Here is a 15,408-nt window from a genome sequence, read left to right as displayed (position 1 = left end):
AGAATAGCTCATCCCCCTTACATAATAAATCTTTTCACTACTGACAGGGAATGGAAAAATGAGTCTCAGTTAATAGTGGTGCGTTACCCAAGTCCACAACCTTTCATTTCACACAGATCACTGTAAGCTGTGTCTAGATTTCAAACAGAAATAGAAAGGTTTTGTATTCAGTAGGAGAAACCCTGTGTCATATTGTCTCCTCTTAAACTCTAAAAGAATTGCATTTTTTTGTTATTTGTCCTGGTCTGTTAGGAAAGATACATCAATAGCCATAATATTGTTCTTGAGAGCAAGAGAGAAATAATGACAAGTAAGAAATAATTCAGTGTTTCAATTTTCACTTGTACTTCATTTCCTTGAAATGTCTAATAAGAGACTTGAAAATCTGACCAAAAAAAAGAAAAAAAAAGTTTTATCTAACTTCTTAAAACCAATTAATTTAAAAAGCTTGAGTGAGTTTTAGTGCTTGTGAAAATGGAATAGTGACCTGTTTCACTCACTGGTGAAGGATCACACACACCAGTCCTTCGAGCAGTTCTGTCAGTGCAGTTCAGTCCCACACCTGTCCTGGTTTATTCACACAGCTGATCTATGTAGTTATTATTCCCATGTGGGCAGCTATCCACAAGAAACTTGACTGAGACCATCCAACTTGCATTTTATCACTCACAGGAAGCTTCATTTGAGTGAATAGCCAACATTAACCCACATAGTGCTGTCTCTCCACTGAGGTTTTTCTTTTCTCTTACAGTTGCTGTAACTGCATTCTAATCAGGTTCTTTGCTAAACTTTCTGTAAAATTACAAGGATGCAAGTTATTAGAGTTACATATTGACCCAAATATTCCTACCTGAACACTTGTGAAGAACGCTGAAAATGTTAAAAGACTGTACACATCTAACAAACAAGGACACATATTAACACCCTCCCCCACAAAGGACCCATCTATTTCAACCTTAAATGCCTGGATTTAGTACTGCTGATGACTGTGGGCATTTGAAGTGCCTGAAGGAAGAGAAATGCTAGCCTTTCCATATGTACACATGCAGATAGTTTCTGTCCTTTCAGTCCCCAGCATGACCACTCTTTATCCCCTCACTGTTTTTAAAATTCATTGTTGAATTCTGCCTCACATTCAGCTACAAAGGTATGCTAGAAGCTCAGACCACAATACGGAGTTTGATCAATGCCTGACCTACCCAGTGATTTAATCAACAGGACAGCATGAATGCACTAATGATGGAAGAGCAACATCACAACTCTGTGTGTTGCAGTGTACAATGATCATTTCCTTCAGCATGTTTCTTTTAAACAAGAATAATGAAGACTCACTTCAATGTCATTTGTCCCCAGTTTTACTCAAATTAAGTCTTTTATTACATAATGGAACTCGAGGCTCTTTCAGATGAAAGGTCTAAAGGCAAAAGAAATCTAAAGAACATGAAAGCTTACAGGGCCTATGTTACATATTTTAAAAAACAAATAATCATTCCACTTCTATTCCACAAATTTATCTCTGTAAAACGGACTTTTCTGTCTCCATTCCTAAGAGGAAAATTTGAGATTAGTTACTCACTAGTTACTTTTTCCATCCTGTCTTTATTCCATATCCCATATTTTTCCTTAAAGTTAATGTGCAGAGTACCTGAGGTCACAAAAAATGAGGACATGGAACAATATTAAGAGGGAATACAAGCTCACCTGGTCTGATTCACCAAAGCAGCCCAGGATTTTATTGTAGAGCTAAAACACAACGAGATAGCACTAATTCTCCCTGATAATTCACATGTGCTTCTTCCACAACAGAAATAACTGAGAGAACATCACAGATCTTTCTCTTCTAGCTCCTCCTCGATTGTATGTTGTCCTACTTCTCCTCTCCAATAAATAAGATATCAGGTGGTTAAAACTGTGATCACTGAGAAATTCCAACTTCCTGTTGCACTGAAAATTGAATTTTTATATCTGTGCCTCATACAGCCTGGACAATTTTTATTATTCACTGTCATCCTGTTTTTCACCTTTATTTTGTAGTCACTTTCCCCTTCCTGCTTTTATCCCACATCTGCAGAATACTTACACTTAAATACGTCTATTTAAATAAAAATAAAATCTCCCATCTGAATAATTGTTTATTTTAGTTTTCATAACATTTTTAGGATACTTTGTGACTTCAATATACCTGATGTAGCAGACACAATAGAATGAGCTCTAGCTTTAAATAAGTTCTTCTCAGCTGAATAACAAATTCAAAATTCTGACTCAGCCTATGCTGCCACATGTATTTAAAAAACAAAGACAGACAAAGACAGGAGAGAAATGTGCTGCTACCAGAATATAAATATATGACAATGGCAGTACCCCAGAGGGTAAGAGGGAGTGTAAATGTCATAGCAAGGCTACTGATTTTTATATTGTTGTCTATCTTTCTTCTAGTACGCAAGAGATAGTCTTTTAGCATAACACTGAAGGAGGTAAATGAAATCCTTTGCACCAAACATGGTTATCATTCAGCACAAGACAATACACAGGGCTATAAAAAACCTCTTCCCAAGTTCCCCAAACATATTCAGAAGAACTAGTTAGTTTGTGAACAAATACTCATGCTATTTGAAATCTAAAGGAGTTTATTCTCCCTGTGCTTAAAGAAGATCATCTTTCCACAGCCAGATGACTAGACCGTAGGATATCTTCTCTCAATCAGCACGTGTATAACCAGACAACCATTCAGTAGCTTGTAAAATATGATTGCATATGAGATATTGATGGCCTAAGGGAAGTTCTGAATATCAGAGGTTCATAATTAAAATACCTATGCATTTGATCCAAGAGAGTTTTCATCAATGTCACAAAGATGAGTGGTTATGAATTTCAGACTCATCTCTGCCCATACTGACTGATTTATGCACTTTTGAATTTGGACAAATGAAGGGCAAGGAATTAAAGCCAAACCCTTCCACCTAGACAGCTCCTTATCCTTGGGGGGGGGGAGGTCTGAAATTTATGATATCCCCTCCCAGTGTTCAAGATCAAGCCCTTGAGCTGGTAACTCATAACCTATTTATGCTTATGCCATCCATCCGCTTTCAGTCATTTTTGTCCTCTTATCTGTAAATCCACAGTTGCAACGTAGGATGTGTGGATCTGCTGATAAGAAATTTTTGCAGGAAAGGGAATCTGGGCAGAAAAACAGTTCTGTTGCCAGAGCTCCTGGCAGCAACTCTAACATCTCATTAATTCCAGATTTATAAAGATCCACTGTGCTGATCTGAGGGTAGAGCTGAATGTTTGAATTCTGTGATAATAGACTAACTAGTTGAAACCTGTATTTAGTACTAAATATTAAGTTAAATAGATACTGATGAGATTACACAGTGTATGACAGAACATTGTTAACATTGTTAACATCTTGATAACAATGAGAATTCCATAGCTCCTGAACTGGGAGTTTTTATTTTTAACATTTTTATTTAATATTAAATCACTGAATTTTAATGGAATTATACATAACTAAAAACTAAAGCACTGGAATGGAGACAGAATCACAACTATGTGAAAATTCAATTGCATCATTCTTTTAAAAACTATATCAAACAGAGTACCAGTTGTGGAAACAGTACTCTATTAATTATGAAAGAGAAGAGCAAGGGGACAAAGACAAACAAACTGGGAAAGATCATACAGTTTCCATATAAATATTCTACAGTATCACTAACTGTACTGCCATCTACTTAGATAATAATAAAAACAAAGATGCTAACTAAGCATTAGAAGGAAATTATTTTGCTAAATGATCCTTCACTATTCAAATGCTTTTAGAAAGCTTTTTTTATTATTTTATATATATATATATATTTTTTTTTTATACCTTGTGTGAATGCCTGTACATGCAAATTTATCACAATACCACTTGCATAAAAAAGGAGATTTTGATAGGGTACTAGGTAGATAGACCAAATAAAATAACCCTTCTGCCAGATGCTCTAACACAGAGGCTCAGGTGTCTCAGAACAGTGATAAGCAACTTGGCTCTGTCAATGGCATCCAAAACATACACAAAAAAAAGAGAGATTGAGCCCACTGTGCTTCTTTCTTTCCTGAGTATTTTCAAAACTGCAATGGAGGTGCTGCTGGGTAAAAACTGTTGCACTGCAAAAGAATAAGGTTCTGAAACTAATTTTGTCAAAGAGTGAAAGTAATTTCTCAAATAAAAAAAAAAGACACTGGCAAGATGTGTTTTACAATTTACTGCAGAAATGCTGCAAGAAGAATCTCTTCACTGAGCAGCATGGCATAAAGCCAAAACGAGCTGTTTCAAAAATCACTGTTGGGCATATACCAATTTGATACACAGGATTTAGCAATACAGTTGGGAATGACTCTGTGTGGATGTGTTCATGTTCTGTTAAATTTTAACAGTCTCTAACTGTATACTCATCTTCAGCATGAAGAAATTTGTTTGTAGACTGCTAAATTTCCTTTATATACAGGGAATTATATCAGTATGAATAGTAATGATTTTAATTTTTTCTTTTCCATATTTTCGGTTAGAAATTAATTTTCTGTGGGCAGTTCAAAGGATAAAAAGTCTCAGATGAAATCTTTGAAAACATTTAAAGCAAGGATGTAAATTTTATGAGTGTGAGTTATTGGCTAGCCTTTTCCACCGCCAGATCTTCTGGTTCCATGAATAATGTGAGGACTTATAGTTGTGGATCAGTACAATAGGACACAATATACATCTAGAGATTTAGAATATGAAAATAGATTCCTTCTGTCCCTTTTGCCACCCAATCCACATTCAATCCACATATCAATTCAAGCGTTTAGAGGATAAAGCTTCAAAAAAATTTTTTTAGGTACGTTCAGGTATCTAAACTGTTACAAAATAAACAGTAAATTTTCAAGTAATACAGCTTAAGAGAGAATGTTTAGCCTAGGAGTGCTTACAACTAACACCAAAGCTAAGCTGTTAACAATTGGAATAAGGTAAACCTAGATCAGTCAGTAAAGTAACCTGTGAAACAAGACAAACAAGGCGGCTAAATGGAGTACATTTAGCTTGATGCAAATCTTTCAGTGACACAAGAAGCATCACCTAGGAAAAACTTCCTAGATCACAAGTGAAATTATAAGGTAACACAAACATCTAGATTTCATTTAGAGACACCTCACTTGGTTTCAACTAGCATTTTACACATGCAATAGACTTGCTACCTCACTAGAATAATCATTCATTAAATGACATGCACACCCAATGTCTTGACTATGGATAGATTTTGCAGCAGTGCTACTATGCAGGTTATGTCCATGACGAACATGCATATTGCTAGAGTCCTAATATGGATGTAATCCTAGTCATTTAAATCACTGCTATCTACATAGTTTGTTTCCACAAAGAAATGTGAAGACTCTACTAATGAAAGCATACAACCAGACAATCACTGATGGGGTAGTATCATCTTCAATTACAGCTAAATGACATCACATTGGGGGTATTCAAATTATTACTCATGAGTAAACCCTAATCATAAGAAGAGTGTCTATGACATTAACTTGCTAGTGAAGAGAAGGATTGAGTCTGGAATAAAATATATTAATTTAAAAATTAGTCTGTAGACTGTGAAGTTCAGTCTAAGCACAGATAGGTTTGCTACAGACTCTTCCCATTCACCTTGGAATTAATATTGAGCAATATCTCAGTATTGTAACCAATTTAGAGAATTCCAACACATGGGAAAATATATACATTCTTTTTCTCTTGTTTAATTTTATTTGCAATTCACCAACAAAATTATTTTAAATGAAAACTGAAAGTTTTTAAGGATCTGAGGGTGATCTCCATGACTATAGACATAGTTATCTATATGTAATACATACATTAATCATAAGTTGTGTTTCTTCTTTAAAACTACTAACATCTCTTGTTCTTCTGAAAAATGTGTTTTTGGTCCAAAATAATATTTATTTCCTCTTGTAGTCATTTAAAATGACAGTGTGAATGTCAGACACATTTTAAAACAGGTCAAATACCGCAGTTTTCTTTCTCTGTAGGAAGAGCATGCAGGATATCTCTAGAGAAAGAAATAGTTGCAACTCTGAACTTAGAAGCCTAAGGCTGATGACCCTAAGATTGCAGTGTGACCAAGGTTTGGTTCTCTGTCATGCACCACCAAAGACTCCCAGTACTGCATCTTTTCTCTCCCTGGGCTGCCCTCTCCCTGGGCTGCCCTCTCCTATATTATATCTCTGGGTTTAACTCTTACAGACCAGCTCTGCAAGGTAAGAGTTAATCATGCAACTATATGGTGCTGGACTACTGTCGAAAAAAGCTTTTCTCTTCAGCTTAATTTTCCCTGTTGGTTTTGATGAGAGGATAACAAAGACTGCCAGCAGGAACTGGGAGTGACACTGCTGCACACTGATTTCAGTTCTGAGAAGGTGCTGATGAGGCTTTTCATTCAAAGCTCTGACTTTTTCTGCTCTTAATGGGTCACGAAGTATTTCCGAACAGTTTACAGTACTTACTACAAGAAGAGCCTAGCATCTTGTCTGCCCAGACTGAGCTGGAGTCACTATGCATGACAGTAAATGGCTAACAAATCACGGAGATTAATCTAAATCTTTTGCTGTAATCCTTTAATTCTTCATCAAGATCCCTGACATTAACATAATTTTGTCAGAATAGAGATTGTAGAATAGTTTCAGATTAATTCAATCATAGCTAGCATGTCTTAATGAAAGAACTAATTTGATGTCTATGTGATTTTTTTTTTAATTGCATTTTTGAGGTAACTGGACTTCACATGACAGCATGGCTATAATAAAGAAGTTTCACCAAAGAGAATTTTTCCCCCTCTATTCAAATGGTTTAGCTGTCATATGGTCACAAATGATGATAAAAGGAACTAAAAGCCCTCTTCTGTAACCCATGGCTCAAGACATATCCCCATCTGGGCCAGGATTTACAAAACTAGACTGCACACTGTTACAGTAATATATAGATTATTCTCCAAACTCCCTTTTAAAGTTATTTTACCTTTTCATATTATTTTGACCGAAGTCTTTAACCCATAACTGTCACAGAAAATTACGGTGTTAATTTATCTTATGAATATGTGGTAGTGATTAATAGTTACGGAAATGGCCTTTTGATTTAAAAGCCAAGTGAGAATGTTAACCATGACCTTTAATACTCTGCTTCAAAAGGAGCAGGTCCTACCAAATACTGACCACTCCATGTTGGAAGCAAGTTCCCTCTCACTTGAGGCCAATGTAAATTTTCCTTTCAAGTCTAGCAACGTGCTTATCCTGCATATCCAAAGCCTATTAATTTTTGTCTGCAAGGACTGAAGGATCTGTTTCAATGACAGTATGCCTTTGAATGACTAACAATTCTACAGGTTACATGTTTTTCTATGTTATGCTAGAATAGAAATGTGTTTTTTGTTTTTTGTTTTTTTTAAAACCACAACAAAAAATGTACAAATTAATAAATAAAACAGCTATAGCTTGAAATAGAATGTACAGAAGATTGCTTCCAGGTAGAACACAACAGTACAATATTTCTTTTTAGAAGAGATGTTTCATGCCCTGTATGTATCGTTTTCGGGAATGTTGAATGATGGACTTGTTTTGAAAACGTTGCTAATATTTAGTTTTGGTTCAGTTCAAAGGGCTACACCAAAAGAAGGAATTGAAGAGGGAAAATCAGTATGAAAACAACAACAAAAAACAGTTTAGCTGCCTAAATCACCAATTTAAAAGGAATATATAAAAAGTTCCCAATAATTTTCACCAGTGGCTGAAAATGTTAGATTAAATTTTACTATTACTGAGAGATATATTTTGACGTGTCTAGAGTACAATTTGTTAAGCAGATAATAGTTTTTGTTTAAAATGATTCCTTTCTGGGTATTACGTATGGATTAAAGATTGGGCCTACATGAATAAAACATCCCTGTCGAGAAAAATATTTTAATGATGACTTTTTTGTGGTTGTTTTTTTTCTTTAAAAGAAGTCAGTTACTTGAAAGGAATAGGTTATGTATAGCTTTAGGGGGACTAAAGCTTGTATCTTTAGTGTATGTTAAATTAACCTACTTCACAATAATAGTTATATATCATGTTTTTCTTTTTTTTTAATAAATACTTGTTTCACCAAAAGAAAATAAAATGTAATTTTTATACCTTTAGGGCAAGTTCCAGTTCTTTTGGTTTCTTGAAGAAATAAATAAAAAGCATTGACAGAGAAACTTCTGAAATGAAAGCCCAAGGGGGAGGGAAGGAAGCACCTAAAACCATCATATTACCAAGTGCTGAGGTAATCAACCACAGTCTGGGAAATGTCAAACAATGGTATTCACCTACCCAAAGATATTGCTGGTCAAGTCCTCAACTGCCATTTATAATCACTAACTAAAACATGGAATATAGATGTGGATATAAACAAGAGACAAATTAGTATTGGGAAGCTGGATTTAATAATCCACTAAAAGAGACCATCTGTTTATAAAGACCCCCTTTTCCTTGATCTCTGACATGTATTCCTAATATAGACACAGCTGGATATTTTATTTTTTCATTTTTTAAACACTCTGCTACTATAAAGTCTACTTATAATATATCTGGTCGGAGTGTTTGTCTCAAGTTTCAGATATTATGTAAGCACTCAAGGGCAATAAAATTTCACATACAGTCAGCCAGCTTTAAAGTAAGTATTAAACCATAAGACCAACATAAATGCACTTTCTTTATTATTGATTTTTAATACCCTTTTTATTTTTCAGATTTTTTGCAAATGTTCATTATCACTGAAATAGCTTTCCGAAATTCGGTTGTTTATTTTTTTTTTTTAAGTTCTTGAAACACATTTGGAACTACAGTTTAGTTTTCTTATTTTCCTGTTTAAATTACTAGCAAAACTCAGTCAGTGACAAATATAGTATTGACAACCTGACAAGCTAGATGCAGGAATAAAAGACCAAAGTGATAGAAAACCTGTGTTTCCAAGCCACAACAGAGAAAAAAAAGGAAGAAAACACCTCTGACTACACACTTCTCACAGATAGAGGTCACTAATGGACTGGATTTGAATCTGTCTGGTAACAGCCTGAAAGTAATCCTGTGAAAAATGAATTCATTTTGAGATTAAAGGGGTAGTAAAAATTTTTAAGAAATAAGGTTCTCACCTTCCTGGAAACAATATTATCCTAAGTGTGCTTTCTTTGTAGTTCTTTAAATAGAAAGTACAGTACAGGAAAAGCCTGATAGTGATGTTTGCTTGAAATTCTTTTTGTTTTCTTGGTTTGGTAAAACTGTCTCTCCATCCTTTCTGCAAGAAGGGTAGGGAAGTCAACACTAATGACATGCCATGTTTTGGGTACTGCTATTTTAAGCATTTAAAGGTAAGCACATTATTTATTCTTAGAAAAAAAAAAAAAAAAAAACATAGCCTATGTAATGCAGATTCCAACTGGGAGGGTGTAGGGTTCCAGAAAGGAGATATGTCTACATCCTAAATCAAACTACCCAGCAGGCCAGGATATAAATGTGACTTGTAGCAGTGGCTTAAATTAGATCCAGACTCTCAAAGCCAAATACAGATAACATCACCTTATACAAAGTATAGGGTGCACATGTGTGTAAGGAGTGAATCTTTCAAGAATGTTGGATGCATTCCAGCATGACTTCTTGCTACAGACTGGAACTTTGGAAAAAAAACACTGCCGACTGTTAGCTGCAGGTAGTTGTATAGACACTGTATTCGCACAGTGCTCTGACTTTTTACCTACACTCTTCCAGTTCTTCACTATCACTTTTAACTGCTTAACTACCTTATCAGGATAGAGAACAGCAGTTTAAATAGAAAATCTTCTATCAATGATAATGATGTTTGAAATCTCTCCCACATTTTCAGAAACAAGATCAACACTAACATCTCTTGTATCATTTTGATTAAATCTCATTGACAGCATTACGTATCTTAAAGAGTTAAAAGAAAGAAGGAAAGAATGGTGGGTAGGATTAAAGATATGATACCTTTTAAAAGTTTTGAAAAAAATGCCAGGACAGACATTTTCCCCCTCCCAAAAACATACATTTCTAAAACCAACCCACAAGTTGTCTCTGAAAATGCAGTTGCATAAAGGTGCGATGTCAGAGAAAGAAAAAAATGAATGCCCCACAGAAGTTGGCATTTGTCGTAACCGAAGTAGTGATCAATCTCAAACTTTAAAATGGTTTGATCTCCCTACAAGCACTGCACAAAGTAAACATATTTTTAACATACACCTTCTTTCTGTGTGCCTGTGTGTGTGGTTGAAAGAGGTTTGCCTTGCTTTAGTATCTTCTCATGCAAGGAACCTCTCCCTTTCTCTTTAGCTGAGCTCTGCATTGGGGAAAAAAAAAAAAAAAAAAAAAGCATCTGAAGAAATCTAATCAGTACTTTCCACACACCGTACAGGAATTTACACAGATTTGTGCCTTGGTTTTATTAGCTTATTGTAAGCCTTACAACAGATTTCCTCCATTAAAATTAATTAAAAGCTCCTGCTGACTGATATCCACTACAAAAAGAAGGTGGACAGTCTTACTTTCCTGCTTTGCCACTGATTTCTTTATCTTTCAAGGGATTATATCTCTTGCTCTAGAGAGATCTTTCCAGCTGTTTGATTTCTTTTCGCGATCTGTTTCTCTGCTCATTATTCCCCTCCCCCTGCCCACTCCCTTTCCAATATTTGTAATTATTTTGCCAGAGATCACCTCTAACTTAAGAGCTCTATGAGGAGCTCCCTCGTACTCAGAAACCTTGATCCCGTTCCCTTCACTTCGCCCTACTCACTCACTAACCAGAGCCCGCTCCGGGGGCTGCTGATGGGAACGTGACGAAACCTCCTGGAGGCCGCAGCTCCTTGCTCTTCCCGTCCTTTACACCTCGGAACACTGGCCAGCGTGGAGTTCAGACGACTGCCTCCACCGATCGAGCCTCATCTTTTGAAGTTCCAGTTTCTCCAAACCACTTCCCTGAACGCGGCTATGGTCGCGCTCGTACGCGCGCTCGGTGGTTTCCTATAGCAGGAGGGCTGCTCTGCGCGGCGCCTGGCGGGGGCTGGGGGTTGGCGGGCTGCTTTCGACACCGAAACAAGCCCAAGGACCTGGTTACTCGGGGCGGCTGAGAGCTCCCGACCCGAGCGTTGCCGTTCAATCGCCCGCCGACCCTCCTCACACTTGCCGCCGGCCATTCATAAAATGTGCGTGTGCCTGCTGCTGCACACTTGCAGGCACGGGGCTCTAATGAGGCGCACGCGATCCCGGCCCCTCAACTTTGCCTTCTCAAAGGGCACCGGGATTTTAAATCGCCTGGGCTAGAATTAGCAGGAAAGAAAAGAGAGAGAAATGAAATCCCAACTGTACCTGACAGTGTCTGGGAATCGCTCGCCGGCACCGATCATAATCCCCCTCTGCGCCTCTGGCCCCCTACACCAAAACTTTTCCGCTGCCGCCGCCGCTCCTCGCTTCTGGCCGCCGCCTGCCGCTCCTGGCCAGCCCCTGGGGCCCGCTGCCCGCCGCCGCTCCTCTCCGGAGCGGCCCCCGCGCCTCCCTCCTCCCTTAGGAGGCAGCGGCATCGTCCTCCCCCCTTCTCCGCCACCTCCTCCTACGGCGCGCAGCCCACGGCTCTGGCATCCCCAACGCACTTTCTCTCCTCGATTTGCTCCTCTCCCTCGCTGCTCCTCCTTCTCCGGTAAAAAGAAATGAGAAGGGGCCGCAAGGACGTTTCTTTCTTTCTTTTCTTTTTTTTTCCCCCCTCTCTCTGTCCTCTAGAAATGATGAGAGGATCACATGAGGAGCTGGCACGGAGACCCAGGACCCTTGGTCGTCGTCGGAGGCATCAAACAAATAGATGTGAGTGTATTTATGAATGCGTGCGGCTAGCTCCTTCCGAGTGCCGCGCCTGCCTTCAGCCGGCGTTACAGGCTGATCTTAGCAGTAATGATGCCTCAGATCTGACTATTCCCTGCTAATGTGAGTCGTGCCTTTTTTTCCTCCCTGCCTGACACCCCAGGGAGATGTTTACAGTAATGAATTCAGTTGATAGCCATCTCTCTCTCCTCTCTCTCCCCTGGAGTCCCTCCCACATTTCTAGTTTAAAGAATGCTTGGAAGGCAGGCTGCAACCTAAAGCTTTCCAAGAGGCAAAGTCAGGCTACGTTTTCTCTTTTCCTTTTTTTTTTTTTTTGGCTCCCGCTCTTAACCCATTGCTTGCTGATGGCAGCTCAGCAGCGACCTCCCTCCCATCTCATTCCTCCCCGCCCCCGGCTCGCAGCGAGGGGCAGCAGCGGGCGGGCGGTACTCCAAGAGTGCGCGGCCCCCACCGCGCGCCCCGCCTCGCCGGGAGCCGAGGCGGAGCGGAAGGAGGGTGTAGGGATCGCCGCGCTCCGTGGCAGGCGGCCTCAGCAGCGCTGCTCGGGGGTCCTTGAGGGGGTATTGGAAGGGAAGGCGGGGAGCAAGCTGGTCCGCGAGCTGCAGACCTAGCTGGGAGATGCCCTCGATAGCTATAATCAGAGCCGAGCTCTCCGCCAACATGGCGATATTTCGTGTTCTGCCGGCACTGAGTCCGCCTCTCGCCCCTTCCCTTTCTATTCATCTCCCTCCTCCTTGCGAACTTTTAGGTGGGCAACAGCAGCACGGGATAAATATAGCACAGAATGAAAGAAAGTCTAGCCCTCAGGGAAGAGACAGAGCTCCTTCAGTATTCCGTCTGGTTTTCATGCTCAGCCAGGAAAGCTTTAAAACCGCTGGGGAAACCACCTTTTGCCCGAAAGCGCTACCAACGCCCCCGTACTAATCCCTTCTGCAGCACTTCGTGTGTGTATATCAAGTTATCTGGGCTTGTTTCGGGGTAACCCAGTTCCCTAGTAGGTTCTTACCTTGTCCTGACAAGCCCAGGTAGGAGAGCGTTTAACACTGAGAAGCACCCGGGCAATGGGATGCAGCCGCCAAGGTAGGACGTGGGGTGTGAAGTGAAGATTTGCCTCAAATTCCTCCATTAGCAAAGAAAATGCATAGTATGGCTTTGGCTGCGAGTTACTTAAAGAGAGAGAGGCTGAGAAGGTATGGAGGAGAGCTGATCAATGCCATGTGTCCAGGAAACAGAAAAGGCGAATGAAATGCCTTGGGGTGTGCTTCCCCCTCACCCCCAGCTGCGCGCTGCCTCGCGATTTCAGCTCAGCCGTACTTTCAGGAGCTGATTCACTCGCCATTGTCTCCGCACCTCCCTCGCCCTTCTCTAGGGGAGGGTTGACTCACTCCCAGCTTAAGAGGCGTTCCGAGCAGGCGGGTCGCAGGTCAGCCTGACCCTGTGAGCAGCGCGCGGCTTCGCCCCCGGGTCCTGCAGAGGGGGAGCCTCGAGTATTACAGCCCCCAAGCAGAGCCTTGCTGCCTGCTCGGAGAGGGACTTGTACCCTCACCTACGCGGACGCGGGAAGGAAGTGTGAAAGGGGGAGCGTAGGTAGCCTGGCATTCCGTATGGGGCTCGGCGAGGGGAAAAAAAAAAAGCTGAGGGGGGGACATCTCCTCTTCGCCTAGCTTCGCAGAGAGAAATTGCTGTCTCGGGGTTCCACTCCCCCATAATGGAACCCCCACGCTCCGAGCCCCTCCGCTGGGCTCGGCCACCCGCACAGGGCTGGGCCGGCGCGGCTCAGAGCCGCGGGACCAGCCGCCGTCCCCGACAAAGAGACGGAGCAGCTCTGAAGTCGAATCTCTGCCTGCAGCTTCCAGCTGGTCCCGAGAGATGAAAGGAGCAGAAGCCCCGCAGGGTCCAAAGGCGAACGAACAACCTTTTTTAAAAAAGGTTGTCCTGTGTTCTCTTTGACTTTTCAAGACCTGTCTTCTTTTGTTGGATTTTTTTAAAAGCTCTGCATATTTTTATAGTACTTATATGCGCATGATTTATGGCTCTTTCCTGAAGCTGATGGAAAACCGGTGCATTTTCTCCTGAACGTTTCCTCATCCTCTCTTCACCCATCCCCAGTATTACCAACCTGTCGCTACCTCAGGCAGAGATCTGGCAGAGCGCGCCTCTGTCGATCAGGGCCATTTCTGCCCCGTGATACCCTCCCCCCCCACCACGGAGCAAAGTGGAAGCACGAAAACTCCAGCAAGGCTGCGGGCTGCTGTCCTGTCCCGGGGTTCACAGGGTTGGGTGGGGTTCCACCTCCAGCCCACGCTTCTCATCAAAGAAAGATATTCAGGACACACTTTGGTCATATCAAGATCGTGTCAATCCAGAAGAGACTTTAGCCATTACCTGCTCATGCAGATGTCTCCGGTAATCACCCAAAGCCCACCGGGTCCGGCCGGTTGCAAGGGGGGAAAGTGGCAAAACAGCTGGTGTCCGGCATCGTACTGTTTTAAGGATCACCACCAAGGTCTCTGTTTTCCATAGCTGCCGATGAACACCATCGCCCAAGGTTTCTTTCAAGGAAAGGAGGAAGGAAATATACTTCCCAAGCCTCTGTCCAGCCGGTCTTATGACTCTGAAACCACCGACGATCGAGGAAACCCCTCCGCAACGTTAAACGCCCGTAATTTCCCTCTGCTTCTCCCCCGGCGGCTCCGGCGCACCGCCACCGCGCGATCTTATCGCCGCGTGATCATTATTCACCGGTGACAAGAGGAGATGCGGAGCTCCTAAGTGAGGGTGACAGATTTCAAACGCGGTGCTGCGGCGTGCTCAGCCTCAAGACATATTCTTCCTCAAACTGGGCAAATTAGCAAGCAAGTCAGCGTCTTAACCCTTTGCATCCCTGCTTGTCACACGGGCACTGCTTACTTGCTGGGGGACTCTTCATTACATATCCTTTTCTGTTCTTGAATTGAAACAAATCAGAACAGCCAACTCTGGGGAACAGTTGGAAAGCTGAATACTTCTGTGGTTAGGGACTGGAAAAATCCTCCTGGCAAAGCAGTCCCCGGGGGACTCACCTGCAGTCCTTTTGTCGCCAGGTTTGGTATGCAAAGCATCACATGCATTGTATGGAATTCACACAGAATGCGTTTTCCTCAACTTGATGTGGCTAAAAGTAAATATCTGAAAGTACTATTTCACTCAGACCTTCAGCTCTGTCTCCTTTACGGGTTATCAATAACAGCAGAGCAAGTGAGAAAGGAGCTTATTTTCATAGGGGATAAAACAAAAAACAAACAAACAATCAAAAAGCCTTTTTTACACATGCACTTCATAGCCAAAGGAAATATTTACCACTAGCAAAATTTAGCATACCAGGACATGTTTCCTCCGAAGCACAGGAGAGCCTTAAAGTGGGGGAAAACAGCAATAAGAGCTGTAATGAAGTGTATGAAAACTCTCCAAAGTCAGTGCTATCAGCTCAGCAAAGCCTGGTGTCAA

General features: G+C 41.2%; 1 protein-coding gene across 2 annotated transcripts in view; it reads right to left on the bottom strand.

Moving 5' to 3' along the window:
• Positions 1-12,201, bottom strand: part of FLRT2 (fibronectin leucine rich transmembrane protein 2) — a 55,036-nt gene extending 42,835 nt beyond the window's left edge. The window contains exon 1 of one of the 2 annotated variants that reach the window (XM_052693494.1): positions 11,693-12,201. The gene's annotated coding sequence lies outside the window, so the exon portion shown is untranslated. Of the gene's footprint in view, positions 1-10,839; positions 11,169-11,692 lie in introns of those variants that run through there. The other variant, XM_052693495.1, reaches the window with a different exon arrangement.
• Between the last annotated feature and the right edge of the window lie 3,207 nt (positions 12,202-15,408).

This window comes from Tympanuchus pallidicinctus, unplaced genomic scaffold, assembly GCF_026119805.1.
Source record: "Tympanuchus pallidicinctus isolate F22 unplaced genomic scaffold, pur_lepc_1.0 scaffold3, whole genome shotgun sequence".
Lineage (NCBI taxonomy): Eukaryota > Metazoa > Chordata > Aves > Galliformes > Phasianidae > Tympanuchus > Tympanuchus pallidicinctus.
Note: the sequence above shows the minus strand (reverse complement) of the source record. Positions and strands in the feature narration are given on the sequence as shown.